A 25307-nucleotide genomic window follows, 5' to 3' on the forward strand; every position below is an offset into this window, starting at 1 on the left:
TGAAAAATTTAAACATCACTAGTATCTGATATCATAGGATTCTGTTAAGGTGGGATGAGAATTATTTTTAATAAGAATAAAAAGGAATAGATCCTGGAGACATTGCTCCACAAGTCAAACTTTCCAGAAAAGGATAGGCTATTAAGGAAGGGAGAAGGGAAGTGTGGTTCTTAACAACCACATTATCATGTCCAGAGCCTCGCACAGAGCTTGACAGATGTGTTCCATAAATGCTTGTTGAACAGACATGCACAGGGCAATACACTGCATAAGGGAAAGATGCTGAGAAGACCCCGTAAAAGAAGACCCCCTGCTATTTTACTCCCATCCTCTCCAACGTCTGCAAGTGTCTGGAAGTTCAACTTTGGAACTCATCCCTTCACCTTTTGAATATGATCACAATCAAAATGCAAGTGCTTCTGGAACAAGTCATCACCCAGGCACAAAGTGGTAGCACAGTATGTAAGAAGGATGGGCTCAGAGTCTGCCCAGTTTGGGTTTAATTCCCACCTCTGCCCCTTAGCAGTTGTGTGGCACTGGACGAATCTCTTAATTTCTTTGCACTTCTTTTTTTATATGCAAAAAGCTGGATTTTTAAAAGGATTAACAATAGGCAGTGTTTAACTGTCACACATGCTGAAGTTAAGGCAGCTGTTGTTAGTACTATCTCTTATCCGAAAATTTTGAGAGAGAAAGAAAAGAAAGACCCTGAGGAAAGCAGGACCCAGGGAGGGGGCAGGAAGGCAGGACAACCAGAAGAGGAGGGAAAAGAAGCCGCTTCAGTTTGGGGCTGGGGCCAACAATAGCCTTTGTGGAGGTCCCACCCCTGAGGCAGGTCACTCCACTTCCCTCCCGTGTTACCCGAGTCATTTCGTTATATGGCCACCCCTGCCCCCCCCCAATTGCTTCCCTTCTCCATACATACCATTTGGTATAACCACACTTATGGCAGAATCTCCCATGCTAAAATTGTGTATATACCTTTAAATCAGTACTGATTCTTTAAATAATGAGGGTTTCTTCCGATGAGATATAAGGGAGTCAATGAGATAAGAGAACCAAAAAAAACAAAAAGTCAAAGAAAAAGGCCAAGATAGAACAGGACATATTTAACATCTATCACTTTTTAGAACAGAAAGTATAAAATGTGATTTCTAGATCTTACTGTGAGGTGAAACCAGATTCTTCAGGACAACTGAATGGTTTTCAAGCAGTCAGTGAATTAACTTCAGAAATTGTAACTATTCTTTTGAAAACAGAAGGAAAAAAAAACTTTAAAGGACAGCAAGAAGGGTATAAAATGTTCCAAACACTTTTCTATTATTGCTGTTAAATATCGAAATGGGGAATCAAAAAGGTTATCAAATCTCAGAAAGACTTCAGACTAGAACTGACTCTCACCTGTGTGGATGTGGGCTGGAACTTGGTCAGCAGAGGAGTTCCCAGGTCCCCTTGATGACCAGCCTGGTGACACTCTGAGGGTAGTGAAACCAGTGATCTTCAAGCGCTTTCCAAAGAGTAATGAGACTCATAATGTTTAAGCAGCTCCGATTTGCTTCGTCCCACTCACTGTGGGCAAGCTGATCTGGGGTCCGCCTGGGGGAGGGAAAACAAGAGCTGTGTAATGGGACGTCCACAGGGGGATGCAGCAACACCAGGCGAGCAGCCTACTTCAACACTACCCTGGTTGGACTGCTCCAGCCGTGGGCGAAAGAAACCCCTCCTAGGAGGCAGGGCAGGCTGTAGGCAGTGCCGGTGTGGTGGCTGTGCTGCCTGTTCCCGATGCCAAATGGCTGGTGGTGTGAGCGCTGCGCCTCCTACCCTGCGGGCAAGGGGAGTACTCAGCCCACGTGATAACTCTGCAGCATCTCTGCTCTGAGCATGCGCTGTTGGGCTGGGATGCGTTTCCTCTATACATTGACCATGAATCTAATACTCAAACCATCTGATATGGCTGGACAAAGGTCAATTCCTCTGTACTCTGGTAGGCACACAGTTACTTTATTTTCCTCATTCCTCCCGTTCAAGAACTCTGCAAGAACCCAGGTGGAGCATCACCAGATTGGTAACTGAAGTTACGGGTCCATGTGCTGTTATAATATTCGATTTTATTTATAAGGTCTAATTTAAATACGAAAATGTGGAATATCAGATGAGGTCACATATTAATATTTTATTTCTTGGATTTATGACAAGAATATAGTCTGTAGGGAAAAGTACCAATTATTTTTTACAAAAAAAAAATCCTGAGGTATTTCTAGGCTCTGTCCCTAATAACACTCCTTCTTTCTGAGCCTGTCACAGTTCCTCCTCCCTAACCTCCAAAAGAGACCCATCTGATCAGCTACTGGGTTTAGCGGGTAAAAATATCTAGCCCAGGGCTAGGCTGGGTTCCCACCTAAATCCACCAATTACCGGCTCTGGCACATTGGGCAATCTCCTGGTGTGCTGGATTTTTCACTGTCAAACAGGATTTCTATCAGTGTTGTGGAAAAAGAACCTAACCTAGCACTTGGAAACCTATTTCTTGGCCTGCCAGGCATAGGTCTGTCTCTGGCTCTTTGCTTTTTGCCGCGCACATTTGCAAACCTTGCTCTCTTTTCTCCAAGTTTCAACAGAAGTGTCATGTTCTCATGAGGCCTTCCCTGGCAACCTTCTGTAAAACTGTAACACTCCCCACCCTCGGCATTCTCTCTCTTCTCTGCTTTATTTATCTCCTTAGTTCTTATCGTCCTCTAACAAACAGAATGTTTCACTTACTTATTGTCTATAATCCTGACTAGAATGGAAGCCCTTTGAAGGTAGGGAGCTTTGTCAGTTCTTGCCTGGTTTGATCGCTTGCATTATCCATAGTGCAGACAACACACAGAGCACTTTATAATATTTGCTGAATGAGTGAATGGAAGGGTACCTGTAAGCTAGTCTTACTATTAGTGCCCTTTTTTTTCACTCATTGCCAAAAGCTCTGATGCGGCTACCCTTCTGCATTCCCTGCCTGTCTAATAGCTACAAAACACTTTCTTCTCCTGCTGAGTGATGAGAGGGTGTTAGTTAATCATGCTCATGTAATGTTTGGCAGAAACCCCATTTTACCATGGACTCTCACACTCCCGGGAATGAGAACCTATGTCCTTGGTCATGTCTGCAGCAGGAAGAAGTCAGTTCACCTTCTTGTGCATATTGAGATACAACAAGTAGGAGCAGGCATTGCGTATATGTATGTATCTCAGGCAACTGATCCAGTAGAGCATTAATATTGCTTATAGAAGTATGCATGTAGCTAGGCTACGAGGCTGTGATGCCAGTTAACTGAGAGAAAGTAAAAGGCTTGATCAACTGAGCTTTGAACGTGGGCAGACTGTGAACAATGTGATTGGATTACATTGTGCAAAATGGTGGCTGCAGCAACAACTGGTCACAGGACGGTGTCATGTATAAAACGCTGTGAGTCCTGGAGTCCGTTATCAGCTTTGTCACTGACTGGCATAACTTTTGAGACGTCTGCCTGAGCTGGGGTCAGTAGTGAATGCATCTCTACTGATTCACCACAGTGCCCATCTCCATGAGCACGGTGCCGTCCCTAAGGTGTATCCTGGCACGCTGGACCATGACACTGTGTATGTAGCGGACACATTATGATTTGGATGAACAACTTGGAAAGGTAGGAAGAAAATCTTTACTCCAAGCAATATCGGCTTGGCATTTAAAAAATGTTTGTTGTAGAGATAATTTGGGAAATGTAGTGGTTGGGCTCTCCACGAGATGGCACTCATCGTCTTCCTTACCTTTTATTTACAGTTTTGGACATATTCTTACAGAACAGGTATGTATATATATGTGTGTGTACATATGCACATATATGCATGAACATGTGTATATATACATACATGCACACATTTATTCACATATGCATATATGTGTGTATTTATCTAACGTTTCGTAATTTACCTAGATCATTCACATTCTTGACAAAAGTGTCATTTACTTTGGCCCCTTGGGGCCACTGGGACAGGGCACTTGTGGCGGGTATAGACAGGAAATCACTGCCTTTGTCCTCTTTATTTCCACTCCATGCTCTGCTTATGCCAAAGGATGAAAATGCAAAGCTGGCTTTGAGCCTAGGAATCTATGAACAGCAGGCAAGGACGAAGCACAAAACCATCTAGACAGAGAATAAACAAGAATGTAATGAGATAAGCTATTTATAGAGAGGCTACTATTAGGTTGTTAGGGGACTGAGCAGGCTGGTAATTTGAAAAGCTGGACACTTTTTAGAAAAAACATTGAGGTTCCCTTCCCCACAGGAAGAACCTTGCTCCTGTTAGCATCTGAGGCCCAAGAGGAACTGTGTTTTCCTTTGTTGGTAAGTTCCAATATGAATTAAAATAAGACTCTTTTTACTTGAAGTTCTCCCACTAACCATTGCAGTCCCGTGCTCTAGTTAGAATGCTCCACCAGCGACAGACTCCCCTGTGGATTTTGAGGTCAGAGACTCACAATTACAGTCAGTGGGAGAATTAACTAGGGCTTTGGATTGCTATGAAATAATTCTGTTTTCATTACATTAGCACTACGAGGGGGAAAAGATCAGGAATTCAGAATCTATAGAAAAGCGTATCAAATCATCTCTGGGGGAAATACAAGTTTCTCAGCAACAGTGACATCAACACACATCAGCACACTGGAAATTCAACTCAAATTGACCTTGTGGGCACTCAAACCAAGTGGCCACTTGGGAGACAGAGGTGGAAAAGGCACTTATACCACTGTCTCATGCCACCTGGCTTAAATAATGCAGCCAGTCCCTTCTGCCTTTTCAGGAGCCTCTTCCCCACTAGGAGGAAGTTCTGCCCTTTCTAGTTACATGCATTAGTTTTCCTCTGTGTAAATCCCTAACATCATGGCTTATATTTGTAAAGCGCTTTGTTAATTTCAAAATACTTTGAAATCTAAGAATCTTCTTCATGCTTTTCAACCACAATGGTATGGAGATCAATATGTTCATCCTAATTTTACAGATAAGAATCCTGAATAGGGGAGGTGACTTGTCTAAGGTCACAAACTAGACAGAATCAAGGTCTAAAATGGAAAGAACTTGGTCCCCAGACCCATAGCCCACTCTGCCTTTTGCCTGATCATGTAAAAGCCTAAAATTGACACCTCATAGGAACTAAAGGCTCCATTTTCTTCCCTTGCACATGCAGGAGTAGTGTAAATTAAAGCTGTCTTCCCAGGGCATATTTTACACGTGATGCTTTCCAGCCTTAAATATGATCTGCTATAACCTCCTCGAGGATAGAGCCATGACCTCAGAGAAAAGATACAGTATATTAAGTTTCTCCCAGTCCTAAAACTGGATTTTCATTAAGGCCACTGCCTGATTCTTTTTTAGTACTGCCTCAGGCATACTGGAGTGAGCTTATTTTCCTGGTTAGCAAGGACATCATTCAAAAGACAATTTGAATGTGGTCATTTAGGAGGTTTTTTTTTCCAAAGCTACTGTTTGGATAACCTGCAGGGAAATCTTTAAAATACCCTGAAAATAAATGCCATTCCTAATCTGGTAGACACACAACACATATATATAGAACAGCAGATAATTCTGAGTGCATGTGTGTGTCTGTGTGTGTCTTTGTGTGTGTGTCTGTGTATGTTTGGAGGAAGAGGTGAAGGGTCCTTTGGGAAATAGCCTAGAAACTCTTATTAATTCATAAGCCAATAAGTCAATTACCTATTTTCCATCCCTTCTGCAGTAGATTTAAGGAGTTTGAGGATATAGAGACAGACCAAGAAAAAAATCTGGAAGTCTGAGGTATAAATACTATTCAAAGAAACCTTTGAATTTGCCTTCTTCAGGTATTTGGTTCTGAGACACCCAGAAATGCTTGAGACATGTCAGACCATCAAGACATGGCTAACTCGACTCCATCAAGTTGCTTTCCACTTGCTGTGTGGGCAACCAAAATGTCACTGTGCACACACACGTGGGCGTAGATATACAAAAGCATCTCTCCCATTCTCATTCTTTGCACGTTTTCTCTGTCACATGTATGTTTAAGAGTATTTTTCTATTTGCATTTTTGTTGCTTCTTCTTTTTGAAAGGCCAATGGAAAAGGGTTTAAAGGCAGCAGATTGCATAAAAAATCAATTTCACCAAATTGGTTTCAGTTTCCGTGTACGTGTACTTACGTGCATGCACACACACACACAAACACACACGCATATTTACACACGTGAACTTCTTCCATCCCCCCTGTAGTAATCTAAATAATTAATAGCTGCTTTCTCTTAGGTCCTTTGAAAGAAGCATTCTTAGGCATTAGAATCGCCACCATTCTTCTGCCAAAATGCAACGAATTCCTCTTCAATGCTGTGACCTTGTTGATTTTGCTCACTGCCAAATTTCACATCATGAAGAAAAACAGCTTGATATTAGAGTGATTAAATTTCAGGGAGAGCTGACAGAATGGTGTTCTTCAAAACTAAACTCTGCCAGTTTTGATGTCTCTAATTTATCCCAACAACCGTTTAGGTCTAAATGCCTCAATTTTTTTTTTTTTTTTTTTTTTTTTTGCGGTACACGGGCCTCTCACTGTTGTGGCCTCTCCCGTTGTGGAGCACAGGCTCCGGACGCGCAGGCTCAGCGGCCATGGTTCACGGGCCAGCCACTCCGTGGCATGTGGGATCTTCCCGGACCGGGGCACGAACTCGCGTCCCCTGCATCGACAGGCGGACTCCCCAACCACTGCGCCACCAGGGAAGCCCTCTAAATGCCTCAGTTTTAATCACATTAACGGTATATTACAAAGAGACTGAACACCCAAAGAACTCCAGTTGCAAAATGAACTTGGCTCTTCCACATCCTCTCTGTTTGTAATGGTCAAATAGCTGCTAGCAAAGGTCATTTGCTGGAGCCAACCCTTTGGTAACTTCTCTCTGACTCCCTCTGCTTAGCCAGAGGCCTGGACCTGGGCATTTGCCCAGATACCAGAGGGGAAGTAAACACACCTACCACCCACCCAAGCAATAGCAAATGTACTGAGCTCCTAGTGTCGGCACTTAGCTCATCTCGAGTAGTCACATTTTTCTTGCATTTGACTGGTGCTACAGAGAATTAGCTGTATGAACCTAACCGACATCAATTCATACCAAGCCAGAGCCCAGGTCTGAATGGCATCATGCTCTAACCAGAGAGGCAACAGCAGTGCCCCCAAGAAACTGTGTGCTCCGGCTGCCCCTCCTGGGTCCGGCGAGATGTTAATGTATTAGGCCGTCAATGGGGTCAATGTGGAGATTTGTTCATACCGAGCCTGAGCCCTTGCCAATGTGCCAATTCCTTTGGTACTGTATTCGCATAAAGCTTCAAAAAAGCTGAATATTTAATGCAGATATTTTATTTGAAACCAAGTGCTTCCATTCTCCAGCGTCTACTTTCTGTCACCAGCCTACATCCTAGGAAATAGAATAAACATTTTTTGGCCCTGCACAAGGTATTTTAGAAATAAAGCAATGTCTGTCTGTAGGGGGAGGTGAATGCTGAAACTAAATAGCTACAGTGGTCTGCGGAGCAAACATAAATAAATGTACAGACTCTTAAGACCTTAGCACAGAGAATACAATCATGAGCTGTTCTGACAAGTCCAAAAAATGTCTCTGTCTCTCCTCTTTCCTATGATTTGGCACCTCCTTTACCCCATACTGATTTGGTCCTCATTTCCCTTGCAACAAAATTTACCTTACAAACATATCATATGATATTCTTTCCACAATGACTATTTCTAGCACATCTTCCTTCTTCCTAAATGATTTACAACTTTTTCTTTCCTACACTTTATTATTCCTCCTGAAAAACCAAAATCAAAAACAAAAATTTGACCAGAATAGAATATTGAATTTTCCCAGTTATCCAGGGAATGAAGACGAAGATGGTCATGGAGTTCTCTGCGGACAGCCACCTCTACTATACAAGATGAATACTCCCAGAGCTCCTTTCAGCTTGAAGTCCTCGTCTCTAAGTCTGTCTCATAACTGGATTGTTAATAACTGTTCCTCCCACATTTCCAGGTCCCTGTGGGTTGACGGGCTCCTTCCTACTGCTTCCAGTCTCTGAGTTTTCCCACATGCTCAGCTACAGCTGAAAGCCAGGCGACTTCGAAGGGGAGATGCTGAATTCAGGCAACAGAATTGGGAGGAAGAAGGCCCATATCATTCTTGACACTTAAATCACACTTTATTTTTTAACATTTAAATTCTATCCAACGTTTCCTGGCTAGGCATTCCGTTCCATTTCAAGTGCTAAGCTCTTTCTCAAAGATAAATTCTAGATCACCTTATTCTCATCATCTTCACAAGGGTAAATGTTTCTGGTTGTAAAAGGGGCCATTTGAATAAAACATGTGTCTCCTTAGGTAAAACATATGTCCTCCCTATGGACTGCACAGCAGGGTGCTATGTCCTTCTGCTTTTTTCTCTCCTCTGGAGGAGTCATATTCTTTTGTTGGAAACCATGATTTTTTGAGAAATTAAAGCTGATCGAACTGTTCTCCTGATTATTAAGTGATCAGTACCCCAGATTTTCTGATTTTTTTCATTCACCAATACATAAATGAAATAACTTTCCTATAGTTTCATAGATACGTATGTGAAGATCATGCACACTCACTGAATGTGTTTAAATCAACCTTCATGTTGAGAAATCTCTCATTCCATCTCTGATGGAAGTGCCACGGTATTTCCATCAGAGCAGAGCAGTCCACCAACACCATGATGAACTCTTTGTCCTCTAGTTAGAAAAGACTGCTGACATTTGCACAGCATTCTACCTTTATCAAGGGCTTTCACACCCATGCTGGCATTTACAAGTTTGGTATTATTAATATTTATACTTTATGGATGAGGACACCAAACGTTCCCAGGTAGACACCTACCGATTGCTCAAGTCACATGACTTTACATTCAAGTAGACCTTGCTCTAGCTTGGGATCCATACAGACCTCATTCGAAACAGGTCGATATGTCCACACTTTCTTAGCTGGAGTGCCCTGACAGAGGAGGCCTAACGGACGAGAAGCAGCAACAGCACAATCTGGCTTCACAACTGGCCAAGCATACACGTGTGCTTAGAAGTAAGTTTTGATTAAATGGTGCTATAATGATTGGCCCCCAAGTCTCTAACATTTATGATGATGAATCCTACACTGTGGTACACTAGTCTTTAAATTTTAAATTGAGTTTGGGTAAAAGCAGTTACCATTCTTATTAAATTATTTTTGACAAAAACATTTTATAAACAAACAAGCATCTAAATAAATACTTGTTTTAACTTCTAATTTATGAATCATTTAAGAAATGCACACAATTCATGGCAATTTTTCCCCCTCTAGATGACTTTTATCTATACTTTTACATCTTCAAGAAAATTTTCAATAATTTATAACCACATTTTATAAAGTTGCTTTGCTGCTAGAGCCAACATAAATGTGTATGTGATTTATCGTCACAATATTTTCTTTCTTTCTTTACCCATATGAGGTCTGGTTTCCCAAGAGGACTGTTCTACCATAAGTGGATAGTCTGATAATTCTATTGAAGTATACAAAAATATTAATATTTTTTCTAAAATAAAAAATAAATGTATTGAAGGCAGTTTTCAATGTACAGTTTGTTAGAGGTACACACAAGTGGTTTGTGCTCATTCTGAGAGGAGACCCAAAATATGGCCACCTGACTTGAAAAATAAATAAAAACTCCCACTGCTCTAAGGGGCCCCAATGCAGAAAGAAGTTTATATTCAATGCATTCAGCTAGTCAACAGCATATCATTAATAGAAACATTCTTTGTATAGAGCCATCAAAATAGTCCCATCGGCACAGAGTTGTGGGCATTAGAGCATCACCTGGATGAGCCACAGAAAGATGACACCCCACACAGACCAGGGAGAGAAGGATGGCCGGGGCAGAACCGCAAAGAAAGTGGGATGCGGCCTAAGCATTGCTCACTTCCCTCCCCTGCCACCCCTCCCATGAATACTCAGGGGTCCTGCATCCACATGCCACCCATGCCCACCTCCTAAACATCATCCCGTTTCTGCTCTGATTCTCATCTCTCCTTTAGATGGTAGTCCTGGAGGCAACTGCTCTCAATTTTCTGACTCCTTAGAAAACAGTCTATGCGATGAAGCCCTCCAAGGGGTTCATGATTGATCATGGGGTCAACTGATCCTTTGCCCCTGATCACAGACTCCCCATGAAATGCAGCGCTTTAGCCCAAAGTCTTAGCCCAAAGTGCTGACAGGGGTAGAGAGTTTTTGACTGATAACCTTGGTATCTGTGGTGTAGCAAGAAAGCTCTAAAAAAATCTGGAGGTCTGGGTTCAAGACCTAGCTTACCATCAAGCAACTTTCCTCACTTTAGATCTAAAAGTCACTTGACCTGCCTGTGCCTTCATGTTTCCAGCTAAGAAATGAAGATTTAAAGGTTGTTTTGTGAGACAAAAAAGCAGACTGTCCATCATCTGTATAATTGCCAGCATTACAGGAGTTTAAAATCATTTTTGCAGCTCTCTTACATGTATTGTGCGTGCCATAAATCAGCCACACTAGTATTGCTTTCATATATCAATGATATCAAATGTCCAAAGCAAAGCAGAATAAATTAATTTTCACCTTTTTTTCTATTTCTTTCAAAAACAAAGATTCATATATAACTACTACTGTCAAATGTATGTTTTGCCCTTACAGTTGGTCCTTGTTAAAGGACTAGGAAAATGCAGATGCATGCGAAGAGGAGTTTCTGTGTCCTGTGTCTCCCCACCCACGTTGGTAGCCAGGGGCGGATGCAATGCACGGTGGATGCGGCAAAAGTGGATGCGGCAAAGCTCGCCCGCCAGGCAGCGGAGAGTTCCCCTGCGAGCTCTGCTGGCTCCCAGGCCTGTTTCTTCCCCAGCTGTGCAGTTCAAAACTGCTGACTCATGTTCTTGCTCCAAGCCTAATGACCATGAACACACTCTGATTTTCTTCTTCAGGCACATTTTCTTGGTAACCAGGCGGATGATGTGCTAATGCAAATTGGCAGACTTGAACTGAAACTACAAAAACTGGATCTGCCACGTGGAAGAACAAAGGACAAAAGAGATTTCAAGGCTGCCCTTTTGCATTGGGTTTCCATTTCTGTTGCAATGGCATACAGTAAGTGCTCAACAAAGATGGGGTATTGAGGGAAGGCCTGTGGTGACCACTGGGATTTTAAAACATGATGAGCAGTCATTCTTTTTATTTAAAATAAATTTCCTTTGAGTCCTTTTAGTAACCTTGCTTTCAGAGACTCTCTGCTAATTTTTCTTTTTGTGTGGAGTAGCTCTGGGTCAGCAGCCTCTACTGAATTCAGTGAGGTAGAAAATTCAAAATTCGCCTTTTCTCAAAATCCATCTTGGCCACAACCTGGCCGCATCTTGCTTCTGAGTCATCCAGCAAAGGTTCATTGGAGGTCACCCTAGTTCCGTGGACTGATTTGGAGCTTTAATGTATAGCTGTTGAAATAAGGTTTAATCTCTTCTTGTCAGCTGGCTGTATGATACAATAATATTGCCCTGTGTTGCTGCACAAGTGATTAAAGTACAAGAGCACAGCAAGTTCTGCTTTTCTACAGCCGTCTCACAGGAAAGCACAGAAGATTCTGCAGAAAGAACGAGCCTCCTGCAACATACAGATATTCCCAGAAAGACAATTCCGAATCCAGTTTATTAGTGCCTGCGTTTTCATTGCACTGCTGAGTAGAATGCCAGGGCTGTGGGCTCCTGCTTTATTAAGGTTCTCTTCTATCAGACTGAGACTCACCTATTTTCTGACCATGGACTTGGAATTTACTGTAAAGTGAGTGAACTGATGTGAACCAATCGAAATTCTGCAAGCAAATTCAGCTCAGATTTGCAGTTGTTGTTTCTATTCTGAAATGAGCTTTTTCTTTATTATCCAGGAACTTGTCAGTTTGGTGGGTCAGGGTGAGTCTATTTTAAGATGTTAAAATTAGTAATAAATAGTACATAAATCATCTTAGGTAATTTTATTTAGTAAATAAATCACCTTAGGTAATTTCATGCCTAAAGCCAAACCTCCCGTTGATGAAAAGATGTTTGGTTTCAACTGGAAAGGTCACGGTCTCCGTTACTCTGCTAAGCTGATTTTAAAAGTGATATGGCGATAAGCATAGAAAACGGTGGAGAAATTCCTTACAAAGCAAAATGAAGATGAGGACTTTTTCATCACAAAGGAGTAAGATTCAAAGCAAAGTCCTACAGAAGAGGTCATTTTAAGATACAGAGGCTGGCTAAATGGGTTTAAGTTTTTTATTAACAGCTTATAAATGGTTGTTTTCTTAATCAGTTAAGCACCTAGAACAATCTTGAGGTGGTTATTACTACTCTATAATGAAAATACTAGAAATGAGAATTTTATTTTCTCTTCTGTACTGTAGAATGCCAAATCTTAATGTCATCCAAACAACTAAATGCCAACTTTATCTCTTGAAGTGATTCAGAGCCAACCGTCTAGCCATAAACCTATACTGTTTATAAGGATGGTCGTCAGATTAGTCCCAGAGCTCTCACTGGATAAAGATCCAGGAGGAAGCAGCCACAATCACTCCCAGTCCCCAGGGCTGTCACTCAGTGGCACTGCGGGCAGTATCTGAAGGTCAATCACCATGAACTTGGAGTGTTCCGAGCACCATCCACAAGGAGTGTCCAGAGTGAAAGCATCCAGACTGGAAGTTGAAACGAAGTTGTATTAGAGTTACCATCTCCACTATACAGATGAAAAAGCGAGCAAATCGGTAACTCCTCCACATTCCAACAACCAGCTGAACTAGAATCCATCTTTTCTGCCCCTGTGCCTTAAGTTGGATATCCATCAGACCATGCCACTTCTTTTGAGGAAGGGAAAAGAAGAGATAGAAAACTGGATAAACAAGCACAAAAGCTGAATTTTGAGGTTAAAGAGAAAGCCAAGTTGACACAATAGGAGTAATTTTCCAATGATCTGTTGTTTGAAGATTGAGGAGTTCTTCCAAGGAAGAACCAAGAAATGAATTCCATTTAAAAAGTAATGTTTGACTCAGAGCAAGGATATTGAACAAAATTCTGAAAAGTTGATCCCGACATGTATTTCCTTCTTCTGGGTTAGGAAAGGAATTAAATTCCTTATTCTTCCCCACTAAATGAAAGGCTAATTCAGTCCTTCACAAGTGTGTTCTCATATCCCAAGTGGTTGAACAGCAACAGCTGATTAACACGGAAATGGTCAAACACCATGTGTTTCATAAAACAAAAAAATGACTAATAAAAGAAAAATGTCTTGGATTGAGATTTTGCTTGTTTTCAGACAGAATATGTGAGAAAAGAAAGAATAATAAAGGCCAAGATTAGGAAAATATGGAAAAGATGGCAACAAGAGAGGACAGGGCAGACCTAGCCTTGGCCTAGCAGCACTGACCTCTCTGATCTTGCCCTTGACAATGGTCACCTTGAGATTCTCTGTGCCCAAGTCCAGTGAATATATTGTTCCCTGGAAGCTCTTGTTCCCATTAGAGTATTGGAGCTGTGGCCCAGCCCCATTCAGGAACCCCCAACCCAAGCCCAAGTTTTAAAAAAATGTAGAAATGTAACAACTGAAACTGCCCACTAGGTAAGGGTTACTAAAATTAACTCTGGGCAACTGACCAAGATGTGGGAAAGAGCAAGTACTTATTGAGCATTTTATTGAGCAAGTACTGTATGTCAGTTATCATACCAGAAACTCTACCTGTTTTCTCACTGAATGTTAAGAAGCATGTAAGATCTGGAACTATCCCCATTTTACTAGAAACTGAGAATCAGGGAGGTTCAGTTTCTTCCTCAAGATCATACAGTTATAAGTGAAATGACTGGGATTCATTTCCAGGTGGGTTTTAATTTCCAACGAATAAAGACACAAATAGAATTTCAGCACATATAATACTGTATGCAAATATTTCAAAATGCATGATGATTAACTAACATCTTTGTTATGAAATTGTAACGGATTATCACAGGACAGAACTTAATAAGGCAAAATTTTCCATTAATATATCTGTAATTTTAAGTACAGTGAAATATCGACAAGTAATTATTCATGAGCAGAGTCAGGGAAGAGGAACACATCAGAATCACTTGAACAACCTGTTCAAGCATGTCTCCCATGCCTCTCCCCTCCCCAGCCCACTTTACTTCTCTTGGTCAATGTTATTGGGATAATGTGTTCTTATTTCTTAGAAATGCTGGGACAAGAAAGATGTGACACCACTTTGTAAATGTCCACACAAGCAAATGTTTCTATGCTTCTTCATTATCCTTTATACTTCAAGTAAAGAAATTTCTGGATGAACACATTCTCAAGTTTTTTAGGTCATTATATGTTTTGGTAGTTAATTTATATCACATACAATTTTACATGTAACCAATATTCTCACAAAATATGAATATTTACATCTCTCATTTGCTTCACTGACATAGTCTGCATGTACACATATACTAACAGCATCATTGATGTCCTGATTAGATCAAAAATAGAGAAAATCAGTTCAACAGAAAATATCAAAATTCCTAAAGATAGTACGGGAAGTGATTTCAATGGATCTGGCTACTATCATCATCTATTCACTAATTTATTCATCTATTTACTACCAAGTACCTGCAACATGCCAAGTGGTTGGCTTTTACCAGCTAAAGTAGAATTTACCCCCTTATTGAGATAATAATCATTTACTTATGTTGGAGAAACCTCTTTCAGAACAAGGATGCACTAAATGATACTGAAGATGTTCTGAAATATTAGAGTAACTGTTGTTTTACTCTTGAGTGACTCTGTTTATTGGACATAAAGCATTCATGCTTTTCAGGTGACACTTTCCAGATGTCAGCAATTAGTAATAATTATTAATAATTATTTAAGTCACTATCACTTATCTTGCTATGTAGGCTGAAATTTGAATGATATTGGGTTGTTTAAACTCTGATGAAAACATGGACCAAGCATAAATGGTCCTTATGTTTGGAGTCTAAATGGGCCCTTTAGACTCCAAACACCTTAGTGGTGCTTTTTTGGGGAATTCATAGTAAAACTCATCTGTAGGTGAATCTATACCAGTAGCCTGCACTATACTACCCAGGACACCAGAAGAATGAGAAGGCACCTGGGAATGGGAATCTTAAGGCCTGCATCCAAATCTCAGTTTGCAAGTTTTGGAACCATAAAGAAGTCACTCATCTCTCTAAGTTACAGCTACTTCATCTGTAGAGAAAACAATGGCTTTGCCCATATCATTGGGATATTATAAAGATCAAATAATCTAGGGTTTGTGAAAATGTTGCAGAAACAGTAAAATGCTATATTAATATAAAATATTAATTTTGTGAAAATGCTTTAGGAACATTAAAATGAAATATTAATATAAAGTATTAGTTTTGCTATTAGACCTTAAAATTTTATTTTTGATTTTATAATCATATTTAGGTTTATTTAATATAATCTACTTGCTCATTATAAACAATCTACAAGATTCAGAGAGGAAGTAATCTTGTATAAAGGCAAGAACTCAAGGCTGGAATTGGCTGAAATTGAATCTCAGTTAGAGAATTTATTGGCCAAGATCCCTTGGCCATGTTGCTTCTCTGAACCTGTTACTTCATCCATAAAGCATACATAACAATACCTACTTATGTTAAAGGATAGAATGCAAAGCCTGTGGTTCAGTTGCTTACTACATAGATTCAATTAATGAGAATTGCTTGTAATACTACAAAGTTATAATAGTCTTTGTTCTCTTCACTAACCATAGTTATGAATGCCCATATGACTCAAGGATTGTATCATATTCTTCTAGTTTTGTGGTCTCTTTATTTTGCTTTTCTCATCCCCTTCCAGAAGCAGAGGATTTGCAACTACCATAACTGTTAGGTGATTAACAAGTTAGTGTTACAGTTATTTTTTGTGCTAGAGTTTATATGCCACTGAGATATCTGAACAGTGAGTCTGGTTTGAAAGATAAAGCAAGGAGAGGGTCACGCATGGTGGGAGACATGTTCTTGTCAAGGTGACTCTTATCAAGGTTACAGCCATACTTTTTTGTATTTTCTTTTTCTTGAAATGAGTATTTTGAAAATATTATCCCACCTGGAAGAATCTGGTAATTGGTAAAAGGAAGGCCTGTCTGAGAAACAAAACACTGCTGCAAAGAATCTGACTTAGTATCATGACTTTTAATCATTTTTAATATAGAATTTTATAGCTCATCAAGGGGTAAGCCAGTCTATCATAAGAAGTTGTCTTTTTGTTCATTTTAGAAATGTCCCTGCTGTTATTGTGTGTATGCTTTTGAAAACTCAACACAGTTTAAATGAAAGAGGGCTGATGCTCTGTTCTCTTTCTCCTCCTCCTGTCCAAGTTCATTGTCTTTTCCCTAAAAGTCTCTCTCACAGTTTTACCAATTCCTTCCTGCAACCCATATTAATGAATGTCATAGCTTAGAACAATCATATTTTCATATTAAATTTATAGTTCAGCTAATGTGATGGGATGATCTGCATGCCAGAGTCTCTTAGTTTCTTTTCCTTTCCTTTACGCAACTGCAGACTGGAACCAAATGCTCAGTCAAATATCTTTCTTATGTAACTAACTGGAGGTGAGTGTTTTCCGGTTGCTCTTTTCTCTCTCACCATTATTCTCTGTCTCCCTCTGTATTTATAGAACCAGCTTTAATTATAATTTACCAGGGTGCTGAGGGCACATCAGTGATTCTCCAGATGGCTCAAACCAACCCATGAGAGTACATTTCATTTCACATTTGATCTTAGAATAGCCAACATGTTCCTAGCAAGCACTGACTAAGCAGTTGACCTGTCTATTTGCAGTTAGTTTCCATTTACCTGCCTTCTGATCACAAATACTAATATTCCTTGATATTATGGGCCCCCTGCACATCTCTCTATATTTTCCCCTTTTAGATTTTCCTTTATGCTTAAGTTGTGGATCAACAGGAGGGAAGCCTTCAGTTTAATATATATATATATATATATATATATATATATATATATATATTTCATTATCTAAACAAGCTTTTCTTTCCAACATATGTTACCACTTCTGTAATGAAGGTCTTAAACTTAATGTCAAAGAGTGTTGGGTATTTATTCTAAAAGCATTTCTGAGAAAGTGAAAAGCATATCTATAAATAAATGAAGAGAAAAGAAAGATGGGGAAGAGAAAGGTATTATGTTTTACATGTTCTTCCATTTCCTCTGAACAAATTCCCTGCTGAAGTGTTTAAAATAGTTATATAATACCAATTAGACTACTGTAACCAAGAACTCATCCCATCAGTACAGATTCTGCATTTCTTTAATTCCAAAATAATAGCAAGTAAGTGCTCCAGAATGATCCTAAGAAAATAAGGCAGTGATGGTAAAGTGTTTATTAGAAATGGTAATTTGTGTATATATACATATATGTGTACATATATATTATACGTATACATTGTAGGGAGCAGTATAGGATAAAAGATTCTCATCCCATTGCCTTTTCTGGTCTAAAACCAACTAAATAAAACAGAATAATATATGATTATAGGTGAAAATATTCTTTCTAAGTTTATTTGAACTCTCAAAATTTTTTTATTAGGCCAAATTAGAACTATGGAAATGGAAATACTATGACAATTCTAACAGAATTTAAGAATGTTAGGATATTTATGTTCATTTGTAAGTAAACATAAAAGTTTTAGTTTTCAATACTATTCTGAGTATTCATGGTAATTCTACTCTACCATTTACTCACTTAGTTTTTCACCTGACTGCCTCCTGTGTCCAGCACTATGAATGTGTCTTGGGGGTAGGAGTAGGTAAGAGGAAAATTAAAGGAATGTTGAGAAAATTTCAGAGAGAGAGTATCAAATGAATGGGGAAATGAAGCAACCTGCTTCATATGGTGATTATCTTAGTTACTTCCTGGCATAAGAAGAGGGTCACAGTTGATGTAGATGGGGAAACAGAATGTAGATGGCTTCCTATGCCATACTCTGGAACTTGGATTTTTGTCCCTTTTCGGTAGGTAAATGGGAAAAATGATATAATTTGAGTGGATGAGTATCACATATTATTGAATTTCCTTAGATATTCACAACAGCTGCAATGTGAAGGTGTCATGAGAGAGTGTGAAACTACACAGACAAATACATATTAGGAGACCATAGCCATAGTCAAAGATGAGAAGGGCCTGAATTAAGACTAGAAAAGTAGTCATTTAAAAAGGTATAATTTATAAGACTTAGGGATGATTAAATACCAGAAATGAAAGAAAGATACAAGTCTAGGGTGACTCGGCTTTTTGGCTTGAACAGCTTGGTGAATTTCCAAAATGAGGACTGCAGGAGGAAAAGTAGGTTTGTGGAAGATGATGAGGTCAGTTTGGGACATGTTGTGAAACACGTCTCAGAGGCAGATAGTTGAGACTCATAAGTCTTAAGCTCAGGAAGGAGAAGCCTAAGATGGATAAAAAGATTTGTTTGTCAGATTTGAGAGTCATCAGCATAGGTGACTATTGAAACCCAGAGAGTTACAGCTTGCCCAGAGAGCCTCACTGGATGAAAAGGTCCCAATAGCAGAGCCCTGGAGAACACAAATACTTAAACCATTATTAGAAGAAGAGAAATTAAAAAAGAAAGATTTTTTAAATAGGAAAGAGGACTACGAGAAGAGAGTCATGATTCAGAAGGGAAGGGAAAAAACAATTTCAAAATTAAATAAGATGAGGACTGAATGATAACACTGTCTTTGCCCATAATTACGTCATTGGTAACTTTGCCAGGTCTAATTAGTATAGTAGATTTCAGAGGCTATGACCAGTAAAATTTAATATGCACCAATTTTATCAACAGATCAAGTCATCACTTCTAAAAATTATACAGAAATAAGTTATTCAAAAGAATAGTTCATTTAAAAATGAAAAAGTGTTTGCATATGCAACATTAAAAATTGATTTAGAAATTACATTTTCTAGAAGAAAATGCCTTCACTTTAAAAAAAGTTCTGATTAATTATATTTTGGGAATATGAAGCCCCACCTTTGGCCATCATGGATCAACTGATGCAGGACTAGTTCTCCTGCTGTACACAACTAGAAAGCTAAACAAAATATATAAAATAATGTTTTCAGACATTGGACAGTAGGCAACATAAGGCAGTGTCTCTAAGGGAAGGAAAACAAGAAAAAGGTAAGTCCTGTGATGACCTAGGCTTTCTGGCAATGGCAGAGGCAGAGGCAGGAAGATGAATCCTAATCAGAGAAGATTTGTAGAAGTTGAGGTGTTTGGAGTGGCAGGACAGAATAATGGAGAGAAGGGAGTACACATAGCACGAGCTCGAGAAAACTGCACAGGGCTATCCTTGAGACTTTGGTGTACTACAAAATTGTCCATGCCTAGGGACACTTTGCAAGGTTACAAGATAACTACCAGGGAACTATAAAGTCAACAACTACTGGAGCTTGCACAGAACTGGACTACATTTAAGTTCCAACCAATCAGAGTGAAGAGACTTCAATGCATACTCTGAATATTCAGTAGAGATCAGAGAAAGGCCATGACATAGAATAAGGCCTAACCTCACTGGACAGTAAAAGATGCTCTAGACCAGCCCAAACTAAGCTTAAAAACAAACATTGAAAAGATCTAGCCAATTCCCAAGTAAGTAGATTTCTGACCAAAACAAACTCAATACTCTTTAAAGGAAGACAATAAAATCCAGAGTGTCAACAATTAAACATTCAAAATGTCCAGCATCTGATTAAAAAATTACTAGATATGCAAAGAAGCAGGGAAACATGACCCATAACTATAAGAAAAATCAATCAATAGAAATAGGCCCAGAAATTACTGAGGCAATGGGATCAGTAGACAAGGTCTTCAACGGTTTTATAAATACATTCAAAGATTTAAAGGATGAACAAAATGAGAAGAGAAATTGAAACTATTAAAACAATCAAATGGAATTTCTTGCATTGAAAAATGCAATAACTGAAATTAAAAATTCACTGGATGAACTTAAAATCAGATTAGATACTGCAGAAGATCACTGAACTTAAAAGCAGAACAATAGTTAGACTTTAAATAGAAACACATTGAGATTTATACCAGGAACTTTGATACTTCAGACGAAATGAAATTCCTTGAGAAACCTAAACTGCCAAAGCTGACATAAGAAAATCCAAATTGCTCTGTCGATTAAAAAAATTAAAGAAACTGAAATCTCAATTTAAAACCTTCTCACAAAAACAAACAAAAAAATGTAGGTATGGATGGCTTCACAAAATTTTACCCAATCGTACATATGTTCTTTAATAAAACAGAATACGCAACACTTCTCAACAATTACAAGACAGTAAGAATCATTTCAACACAGACTTACACCAGTTCTTAAGAAGAGGAGATCTTGGGAATTCCCTGGTGGTCCAGTGGTTAGGACTCTGTGCTTCCACTGTAGGGGGCACGGGTTGATCCCTGGTCAGGAACTAAGATCCTGCATGCTCCGTGGTGTGGCAGGGGTGGGGCGCAGGGGTGGAAGAAGAAGAGATCTTTTCTGGATATTATGATGAGGAATAGCACTACAGAGAACCTGAGAGTTAAACCTATATTTAAAGGATTTCAATAGGTGGGGGAAGAGTCATTCTAACTTGGAGGAATGACATAATATGATATGAAGCAAGGAAGCATATGTGCGTGGAACAGTTAGTACAATATGACGATATCATTTGGGTTCATTTCAGAGACTTTTAGGGCTGGGCTTAAAACATAGATGATGTCATAACCATGGACCCACTTCAGTTCCAAGTGAGAGAGTTTGGATTTTATTCCATAAGTATTTGCTAAGTCAATGAAAGTTTCTGAGCATGAGAGTGGCACAAATAGAAAGTCTGAAATCTTGATCTCATAAAAGCTATTTGGACTGGAGGGAAGAAAGTTCAGTGACAGAGAAAATAGAAAAATCCTGCAATAGCTTGGTATGGTTCTTTGGGAGTGGAAAGAAAGACACAGTGCCCAGAGGAACCTCAGGGTAGATTCAATGGACAGTAGCCACAAAACTAATCACATTTTCTAAATATTAAGATTAAAAATATGTAAGCTACTGCAGACCATACTTTCTAAGCTCAAACAGAACCTCACATGGGGTGGAATTTTACTAGTAAAACCTTAACTATATGAGAAGATAAATATTATTTCCATTTATGTTATGTTCTTGGTCTTGGATATATAAGTTCAATTTATGCCAAGCTTCATGAAAATTATATTTTAGGGAAGAGTCATGAAGCTCTCTCCCACAATTTTTAAACATGAAGCTAGTTTCAAGTAAATTTATAATGGGAAGCAACTGACTTATATACACTGTACGTTCACCAGATTTTAATTGATTCTAGGGAGTCTGATGATTTGAAAATGATCAAGGCTGATTAAGTCAGATATATTTGATGTCATCCCTAGTTTTATTTTTTTTGCTCTCAACATGGAATTTGACTAATGCATTTTTCTCTCCTCAATTAACCAAAGTTCATGTACACAAATCTCTGAGGTAGCTTCTAATCCCCTGTGTTTCTCTAGTGAACGTTGTCTAGGGACTAAGGCAGACAAGAATTTGATATGTTGTGATTTAGCAGCAGTAAATAAACCACAGTAGAGAAAGCAGCAATTAACATTGTGAATCTGTTAATACCACAATTGATATAAAAGAATTTTTATGACAACCAGTCTGGAGAAAAACTCGCTATTTCCATGCTAGTTTTCTTCAAACAAAAATCAAAACAAACAAAAAGTGCTTAATAAATAAATCGTTAAGACATGCAGGACTTTTTGAATATTTTAAGAGTTTGTTCGTTTGGCTGAATATAGAGAACATTCACTCGCCCATTTTTCCATTTATTCACCAAGCATATGTTGAACATTGTTCTCTCTTGGACACTGCAGTGGTCTGAAGTGAGTGAGATCCAGAGTCCGCCACAAAGGGAAGAACAACATGTACTCATATGACTCCAAAAAATTACTATAGGCAACACTACAAGCAAAAGCTTCCCTTAAAACATTTCTCTTTGCTTGCAAACAATGGTTCTCAAACATCGTGGAAACGAAAGACTGCAGAAAATCCTAAAGATTCTGTTTTACTATTCACATCAAGCCTTATAAATTTTAAATATTTTCCCTGCCTGGTGCAAACGTCCTCTCCTTAAGAATTAATATTGCACAAAGCTAGTGAGCATTTACTGTCTGACAGATAAGATTGTGGTAAGACCTGCCCCTTCCCCGGAAAAATTCACAGTTAATGGTTGGACACCTCCTATTTGCATTGGAGCCCTTGGAAGCCAAGTGGGGAGGGTTATGAAAGCACCAGATGCTTAGCCTGAGGCAGGAGAGGGAATGGCCAATGGACATCCCACAAGGAGTTCTCAGTGCGGAGAGGGAGGTAGACATGTCACACAGGATTATACTGTCGCGTGGCACGTGTTCTAAGAGAGATGTGTGCGTGAGTCAAAGAAGGTTCACAGGAAGGCTGAATGACTTTACCAGGGTGGGGAGTGAGGTCAGAGAAAAGACATGTCTGAGGAGACAGCGCCTAAAGAACAGGTGGATCACCAGGCAGCAAAGGGGTTATAGTTGATTTCCAAAGTGTTCAAAAGGGTAAAATGCTCCAAGCATTTTAAACAAGGAATAAAACATTTTATTTTACTATTAAAGATAAAATATTTCAAGAAATTATCCAAATAACTGATAACAGAGTCTTTTCTGCCATGAGTTTGAATTGATAACAGACCACCCACAAGGCACCAAGAGTAATGAGAAATGGGGGGAGAGGACCTCTCTGCAGGAGAGAGCAATTAATGAGCTCCTGTCAGGCAGTACTGTTTTTTGCTTACATCTTTTCATTGAGTTTTCAAAACAACGCTGTCTGGTATTTTGCCCATTTACAGATGAGAAAACAGAGAGAAGATCTGTCATCAGTAAGAGGTAAATCTAAAATCTGAATCCAGAGAAGTTTGTTTCCAAAGTTCATGCTCTTTATTAGAGGGCACTGTTTGCTTCATTCACCCTGAACTTTTCACTCGAACCTCTTCAGGAAATACAAATATGAAAGTTCCATCAAGGACCTAAAAGAGCTTCCTGTACCAATGCCCAGCAAACCCTTGCTCAGTGTTGGACAGTGGAACATTGGGAGGAAAGAGTCAGGGGATTACCAAGTCTCTCTTCCTCCTGCATTCTCTTGGTCTTGGTAAGAGTTGGAGCAAGGTGTTCCTTTTGCTGCTGTATGTCTTCAGCTCTGGAGATCTGGATAAGAGTCAGAGGACCAGGGAGGACAAAGGAAAAGGGGCTACTTAGGACTCGGGTATGCATAAGGCTTTAAGAGAAAGGGAAAAAGATCCTGGGGTTTCTATATTGCCCAACTGAGTTCTCTAGGGCAGAAGGTAAAGAAAGTCTCAAAGCAAAAGCCCCAGGTAGGAGAAAGTCTGAATTTACTGGTATTAGCACCTAAGCACAATTGTAGTTGGCTGGATAAAGCACAGGTCTCGTAGAGCTGAGGGTTCCATGGTGTACATCATCAGAGGGAGGGACTGTTGCAGCAGCAGAGACACATGCAGCCAGTCTTCCCAATCCTTCCTAGCATCCTAACGAGAACTAGAATAATGGAAAGTTCAGGTCTTTGGAAAGGAGACCTACCCAGCTGGAACATCAGAAGGGAGAAGGAAAAGTGTGCATCGGAACCAGTACTGAGCAGAGATCCAAAGAAGTGGTAAATGTCAAGGAAATTCATGAGAGTGATGCCCATCTGCCCATCCCTAGGTTAAGGGTAGATTGTTTTCATTCCCTCTGATCTGGGCTCTTACTCTCCTTTCTCCAGCATTCTCCTCCCTCTCCTCTTAACCAGGACCAGGATTCTGCTCTGAAGTCTTCAACAGCTTCTTTTTGCTTACAGAATGAGCCAGGCTCTACAATGTGGCACATTCAGTATGCGCTACAGTGTGGCACAACTTCTTTTTCCTAACTGGTCTTCTACTCTGACTACAGGAACTCTCTACCACATTAAATTTGTATGTGTCCCATTCCTAAACAGTTTTTCTCCTATCCCACCTTCATGTTTTTCTCTCTGTATTACCTCTATGCAAATGCTTCTCTTTTATTTCCCACTCTCTTTTTCTCTCTGAACCTTATTCACAGTATGGAGCACACAAAAGTTGTCCCATGGAACCTGCAGTGGGGTTACACATTATGCCTTATCTCCTTTATATTTTGTAAACTCTCGAAGGCCAATAAAATATCCATATAACCCATTATTCCAGGGCATAATTCCTTGTACATAGTAGGCAGTTAATATATAACTCATAAATGAAAATATTAGAAAGAAATAATGACTAGATTAACTAAGTGAGCTGAAAGGGTCATTTGCCAGCATCTAGTCCAATGCCTTCCTTTTAGCGATGAGAAACTGAATCCCAAGGAAGTTAATAATCTCGATCTGCACAATAACTAGCTGAGCCACAGCCAGGACCAAGAGTAATAGCTAACCTCATTTGATTACCTACCACGTATCAGGCTCAGCTATAAGACTTTACCTGTTTTAACTTTTTCAAACTTTTAACAATAATATGAGGTACTTAATAGCTCATTTCATAGGAAAATAGAGTCACACAAATATTGAGTAATACATGCCAATCAAATAGCTTTGTAAATAGCAGAATAAAGATTTGACCACACAGACTTATTCCATAGTACTGGTATTTAACCATGACTCCACTCAATTGAACCTCTGTTAATCTAGCCCCCATTCTTCTATGCCATTCCATCTCCATTTGTTAGCTCAGTAGGGCATAAAGATATTGCCTGACCCAGGTTCTTGCTATAAAATGAAAGGCTTGGAAAAATCACACCCATATAGGCATTCACTGGTATCACTGATAAAGCTAATTAAAACATGAGGTTGGACGAGGGGTAAGAGTAAGATGCGGAGATCATCTTCCTCCCCACAGATACATCAGAAATACATCTACACGTGGAACAACTCCTACAGAACACCTACTGAACGCTGGCTGAAGACCTCAGACCTCCCCAAAGGTAAGAAACTCCCCACGTACCTGGGTAGGGCAAAAGAAAAAAGAATAAACAGAGATAAAAGGATAGGGACGGGACCTGCACCAGTGGGAGGGAACTGTGAAGGAGGAAAGGTTTCCACACACTAGGAAGCCCCGTTGCGGGCGGGGACTGC

The 25307-nt window shown here is 39.6% G+C and overlaps 1 long non-coding RNA gene across 4 annotated transcripts in view; it reads right to left on the minus strand.

Moving 5' to 3' along the window:
- LOC307195309 overlaps positions 1 to 25307 on the minus strand; it is a 442224-nt gene that overhangs the window by 158439 nt on the left and 258478 nt on the right. For all 4 annotated transcript variants that reach the window (XR_013830787.1, XR_013830788.1, XR_013830789.1 and 1 more), the window contains one exon: positions 1402 to 1596. This is a non-coding gene — a long non-coding RNA (uncharacterized lncRNA). The remainder of the gene's footprint in view (positions 1 to 1401; positions 1597 to 25307) is intronic.

The sequence above is a fragment of the Stenella coeruleoalba genome (assembly GCF_951394435.1).
Source record: "Stenella coeruleoalba genome assembly, chromosome: 12".
Lineage (NCBI taxonomy): Eukaryota > Metazoa > Chordata > Mammalia > Artiodactyla > Delphinidae > Stenella > Stenella coeruleoalba.